General features: G+C 39.4%; 1 non-coding gene across 1 annotated transcript; it reads right to left on the bottom strand.

Annotated features, from left to right (window-relative positions):
• Positions 1-5,180: 5,180 nt before the first annotated feature.
• On the bottom strand, positions 5,181-5,263 carry trnal-cag (transfer RNA leucine (anticodon CAG)). Its single transcript has one exon. It is a non-coding gene; the product is annotated as a tRNA-Leu (tRNA).
• Between the last annotated feature and the right edge of the window lie 1,172 nt (positions 5,264-6,435).

The raw sequence follows: 6,435 nt of genomic DNA, 5'->3' as shown, positions 1-6,435 counted from the left end.
ACGGTCGACACTTCACAAACATAAACTCCACCAGCGATGAACTGTTTTGTCCAATACTTCTTTTAAGATACTGGTTAAAAAATCTTTAAAAACAATGTAAAACTCACTCCCCAAACCATCAATCCCCGGACTTTTTCTTTTGTTTAATCCACTTATTGCTCTTTTTATTTCTTCTTCTCTTACTTCATCATCACACTCTTTTTTATCCACTTCTCCTACCCTTGCTTTTATTTGCTTCAGTAATTCCACTTTTTCTCCTTCTTTTACCCCCTCTGTACAGAATAAGTTCTCATAGTATGATTTTATTTCTTTCAAAATGTCCTCATTTTCTCCTAATATTATCCCATTTTTGCCCCTTATTTCTTTAATCATTTCTGCTTTTCCTCTGCTTTTCTCTAGATCAAAGAAAAACTTTGTACACTTCTCCCCCTCCACTGTATATTTTGCTTTGCTTCTTAATCTTGCAGCTTCATACTTCTCCTCTTCCATTTCCTTCAGCCTACCTTCTATTTCTTTTATTTTCTCTATGCTTTTTTCTGCCTTATCCAGTTCCTTATTTAAGTTTTGTCTTAGCTCTCTTTCCTTATTTTTCTTACATTTATTAATTAACTTGCAATACGTTATTGTAAACCTTTTTACCAGATATTTCACGTTCTCCCACCATATTCGCTTATCCTCTTTATACATTTCATTTCCTTTTTCCTTTTCAATGATCTCCTTTATACTTAAAACATAATCTTCATTCTTCAAAACCTCTGTATTTAAAATCCAGACTCCCGGCCCTCTTTGCACTTTACTCCAGTCTACTTTAAAAAATAAAAACTTGTGATCGCTAAAACTGGTTTCTTCATACTTAATCTTTTCTATCAAATTCTCCACATTTCTCGTACATAAAATAAAGTCAATTCTTGTTTCGCACACAAACTGCCCCACTATTTGCCTCCTTGAAAATTCTTTTTTCTTTTCATTTCTTTCTCTCCACACATCGATGATATTATTTTCTCCCATTAATGCTTTTAATTCTTTTCTCCCCGTGTCAGTTTTAAAAACCATGCCTTCTGCCATGTCTTGTTTACTAAAAACTGTGTTAAAATCCCCTATCATTATTATTTCCTTATACTTGTTTACGATATTTCTTAAAACATTAAAAAATTCTTTCTTTTCTTTCTCCTCTGTTGGCGCATGTACATTCACTAAAATCAGTTCACGTCCATCACAAATTACTTCTACCGCCATACATTTTCCCATCTTATCTTTATACACTACTTTGCTTACATTAAAAACATCTTTTCTTATTAAAAACGCCACTCCTCTCCCAAGCCTTCCATCCCCATTGTTATATAAAATATCCCCTTCCCATTTCTTTTTATAGTCCATCATCACACTCTCTTTCCAATTTGTTTCTTGCAAAGCAATAACATCTTCTTCTTTACATTTTTCTTTTACTCTTTCAAATTTTCCCATGTCCATCAGTCCCCTTGCATTAAAGGTAACACAACTTAAAACCATTAAAAGAAAGAACAATAAATACCTACAAGCCATTATTCTCCATCTTCTCCCTCCAAACCTCTTAACACTTCATGTCTGTTTGTCATTATTTTTTTCCTTGCTTTTCCCACATTTGGTTTTACCTTTAATGATCTCCTTCTTATTTGCCCTCTTCCCCCTCTGTCTTCTTCCATGTTGTCCGTCCTTGCTTCTTCTTCGTTGTCCGTTTCTTTGTTTTGATCTTCTATTCCTTGTCCATCTCTCGCCATGTCATCCAGAAAACTTTTAAAACTGTCCGATATCTCCATTTCAGTCAATTGTGTGTCCTGTTTTGTTGTCTGTTCCTTATCCTTATCGTTCTCTTTTTCTCCTTCTCCTTCCTCTCCGTTCTCTGATTCCTCTCCTGTTTCTTTTTTTGAGGTTTCTCTGCTTCTTGCTCCTCTTCGTTGTTTCTTTCCTTGTTGTTCCTTTCACACATCTGCCCATCCACCTGGTCTTCTCCACCTCCTTCCCCCTCTTCCATCCAACACTCACATATAATTAAAAACTCATGGCAGTCCGGGCACTTGACAGTATTGCAGTCCCATACAAAGTGTCCCTTTTCCCCACTTATAACATTTCAAATCTGGGCAATCTTTCAGCAGATGCTTGGGGCTCATGCACAACCTACAGGTTTTCACCTGGCAGCTGTGCATCACCCTGCAATACTGCTGCCCTTCTGCTGTCTCCATCTTCGTGCTGTACGGGAGGGACACCACCTCTCTGGGGAACCTCACTTTGACATACCTTGTGCCATCTTCAATATCAGTGCCCGTGTAAAGCTTCCTTTTGATTTTTGAAATGGGGAAAACCCCCCAACCCTCCAATTTCTCTAAAATTTGTTCATCTTCCAGGTAGACGGGCAAATACATAAAAGAAACAACATATTCTCTGTTTTGCAATTTTTTATCTCGCAGTTAGTTCCTTTTATTGTCAGTCCATCCATCAGTTCCTCACACGTTTCCTCCTTCTCCAATGTTACTTCGCATTCTTTTCCTTGTCTCGATCTCACCGCCAAAATTTTCCCTCCTCCAATCCTCTCTGATACTGCTTTGATAATCTCCTCTACTCTTACTCCATTCACTTTATCCACTTCCACAATCACAGTTGTCTCTTTTAAATATTTCCTTTCCCCCATACTTTTCCTCAGTTCTCCATCCTTTCTGTTTCCAGCTCATTCTCGGTAATCCAGTCCATTGTTTTTTTCCTTTCCTGTCTCTCCTGCCATTTCCAAGTCTTTAACCATGGGTCCGTCCAAAAAAAACAAAAAAAAACTGAAAAAGCAAAAAAGCAAAAAAAAAAAGCAAAAACACCTTCCAGACAACACTAAGCTGCTGTTAGGTGGTTTAAACAGCAAAAAAACAAACTGAAAAGTCCAAACAACATATATACAAAAACTCCAAAACAAACTAAACAAACAGAGATGTGGGAGAGCCTTCCTCTCCCTACTGCAGCCAACACACTTCCTGTGTAGTGTGACTCTCTAGCGCCCTCAGGGTGGTATGGCCGTAAGCAAGGACTGCCACAAAGAGTGAGCTATTTAAAGATCAGCCACTCTATAGGCCAGTGTATTAGATAAGTAGTGAAGAAAACGCTAAAGCTTACAGCACCTGGTATTCCCAAGAGGTCTCCCATCCAAGTACTAACCAGGCCTGACCCTGCTTAGCTTCCGAGATCAGACGAGATCGGGTGCAGACAGGGTGGTATGGCCGTAAGCAGGAGCTGCCTCAAAGAGTGGGCTATTTAAAGATCAGCCACTCTATAGGCCAGAGTATTAGATAAGTAATGAAGAAAACGCTAAAGCTTACAGCACCTGGTATTCCCAGGTGGTCTCCCATCCAAGTACTAACCAGGTCCGATCCTGCTTAGCTTCCGAGGTCAGATGAGATTGGGCGCAGACAAGGTGGTATGGCCATAAGCGGGGACTGCCACAAAGAGTGGGCTATTTAAAGATCAGCCACTCTATAGGCCAGTGTATTAGATAAGTAGTGAAGAAAACGCTAAAGCTTACAGCACCTGGTATTCCCAGGCGGTCTCCCATCCAAATACTAACCAGGCCCGACCCTGCTTAGCTTCCGAGATCAGGCACAGACTTTTTTTTTTAAATTAAGAGTTTACAGACATCTTACTTACATTTAAAAAAGGAGTCATGAAATGGTTTAATCTTTTAAAAATGACAATTCCATCCCCAAGTCATTTAAAACCTTTAAGACCTCCTGAGTAAAAACACAATAAAAAACATCCATAATTTCCTCAAACTTAAAAAAATAAAACAGGCATTCAACATATTTCTCAACTTTTCTCTTAAACACATTCCACACATCAAGTAAAACATTTTCCTTTTTTACCACCACCCTTCTTTCCCATACTGCACTTTTCATCAACATCACAAGTAAATTAATGAGCTTTTTATTTTTACATTTCTCATTAATGCCTAACATTAACACCTTTTCCCACTCAAAGTTCCCATTTTCTTCTACTCTCAAAATTAAAATCATGCTTTTACATCTCTCATTAAAATCTTTCAGCTCATTACAATATAAAAACAAGTGTAAAAACCCTTCGTCTGCATCCTGGCATACTTTACATGTGGCACTTTCCTCCATCCCAATTTTGTTTAAAATCACATCTGTGAACACTGCTTTGTTCCTGATAAAATACTCCAAATTCTCCAGTTTCGCCTGTACAATTTTCCCATTTATGTTCCCCCATATATTCTCTTCTTTTACATCATTGAAAATCCGTTGCCAGTATTCGTTTACAACAGGTTTCTTAAAAACCACATCTCTAAAAAAACAATAAAACATTTTCACAGTACATTCTTTAAAAGCACAAAGTTTTTCCCCCAGTCTTACATACACATCTTTCTCTTGTTTGGCCTCTTCCATATTTTCCACTCTCTTTATCCATTCTCCAGGTATTACCTTTTTAATTATGTCATATTTCTTTATCAGTTCCTCTCTGTTAAAATCCTCCTTTGCCTCCTCCATCATGTCAACAACGTACTGTACTGGTAAAAATCCTTCTGTGAATTCATATAAAACATCCCTTACCCTTGTGATTCCCACCTCCCACCATTTCCTAAAAAAGACGTCTTTCCCTTCATAAAGAATGCCGCTGTTTAAAAATAAAGGCTGGTTTAAAATGTTCTCTCTTCCTTGTGTATTAAAATGCACACACGTTAAAAATTTCCCCCACGCACCCATCAATTCTTTATAAAAATCTGGCAACCCCTCCGTCATAAATTTTTTCACTCTCATCCATAAAACGTTATCCCCCAGATTAAAATTACCACATTTACTTAAAAAATATTCCATTGTTCTTTTCCATGCCGCCTTGTTTCCTTCGTCCAGATATTTGCTTATCATTTTGACTCTTAAACTGTTCTTTCTTTGCTCCACATCCATTAGCCCTAGTCCCCCCTTCCCCACTGCTCCTATTAAAGTGTTATATGCTATTCTCGGCGGCTTCCCGTCCCATAAAAAATCTAAAAAACATTTTTTCAGCCTTTTTTCTGTCCACAACGGCATTGATGCCACATATAAAATATGCCATAACTTAGAAACCATTAAAACATTCACAATTAAAACCCTCCCCTTCAAAGTTAAGGACATTAATCTCCAAGAATTCAACCTTCCCTCAAATGACAGGTCTGTCAGAAGTGGGATTCGAACCCACGCCTCCAGAGGAGACTGTGACCTGAACGCAGCACTTTAGACCGCTCGGCCATCCTGACATTTGTGTTTGCCTACAAGATAACTACTGGCTCTTCTGCAATATACCTAAACTCACTGGTTCAGACCTATGCGCCCTCAAGAAGCGTGCGTTCTGCAAGTGAACGACGCCTCGTGGTGCCATCCCAAAGAGTCACAAAATCATTCTCACTGACCTTTTCCTGGACTGTTCCCAGCTGGTGGAACGACTTGTCTAACTCAATTCGAGCAGCTGAGTCTTTAACCATTTTCAAAAAATGTCTAAAGAGACATCTTTTTCATCAGCACCTGACCATTTAATACTAGCATTTACCTAATGCAGTGTTTTGTCAAAGTTAACGCCCTGCTGGCTCAACATGCCAGCAGAATGAAGTTTCTGTCTGCAGCCAAATGATAGGTCTGTCAGAAGTGAGATTCAAACCCACACCTCCAGAGAAGACTGCGACCTGAACACAGCGCCTTAGACCACTCGGCCATCCTTACATTTGTATTCAGTGAGTGCTGAGTTGTTGGAGCTACACCTAAAAGCAAGGACCTAAAAGCTAGTGATTCTCTGTTCAGCCCCATCAGCCCTCAGTTAGGCAGCGCGTCAGTCTCATAATCTGAAGGTCGTGAGTTCGAGCCTCACACGGGGCAGGCAGCGTGTTGCTTTTTGATACCCGAGAGCGCTTAGACGAAAGAGCAGGCTTCTCTGTTCTCTTCCCTGTGGTTATTTACATTTACATTTACATTCAGTCATTTAGCAGACGCTTTTATCCAAAGCGACTTACAATTGGGGGATACATAAATTGGGGGTTATCCCTATCTCCTGTGGGCAAAAGACCACAGCTCCTCTGGAGGGCAGGCAACATGACGTTTTGTGAAAAACTGTGAGGTTCCAGGTAAATTCCCTGAATCTCATCCATTATATTCAGTCCTATGCTATACTTTGATATACAATGTCGTCAAAATTCTGCATTCATGCTGGGCTAATACTGAATGAATGCAGTAATAGCATCCCTCTCATATTCATGCAACATGTGACCGTGTCCTCCTGAGGTTTTGTTAAGTTTCAAAGGCCATATTGCTGCAATGGCCCGGTCCTGCAGATTTGCCTTATACAACGTTAGGAAGATTAGACCCTTCCAATCAGAGCAGGCCACACAACTCCTTGTCCAACCTCTTGTTCTCTCCAGACTGAACTACTGTTATGCTC

Source organism: Sinocyclocheilus anshuiensis, unplaced genomic scaffold, assembly GCF_001515605.1.
Source record: "Sinocyclocheilus anshuiensis isolate Anshui unplaced genomic scaffold, SAMN03320099.WGS_v1.1 scaffold7309, whole genome shotgun sequence".
Taxonomy (NCBI): Eukaryota; Metazoa; Chordata; class Actinopteri; order Cypriniformes; family Cyprinidae; genus Sinocyclocheilus; species Sinocyclocheilus anshuiensis.
This window is presented reverse-complemented; position numbering and strand designations above follow the sequence as displayed.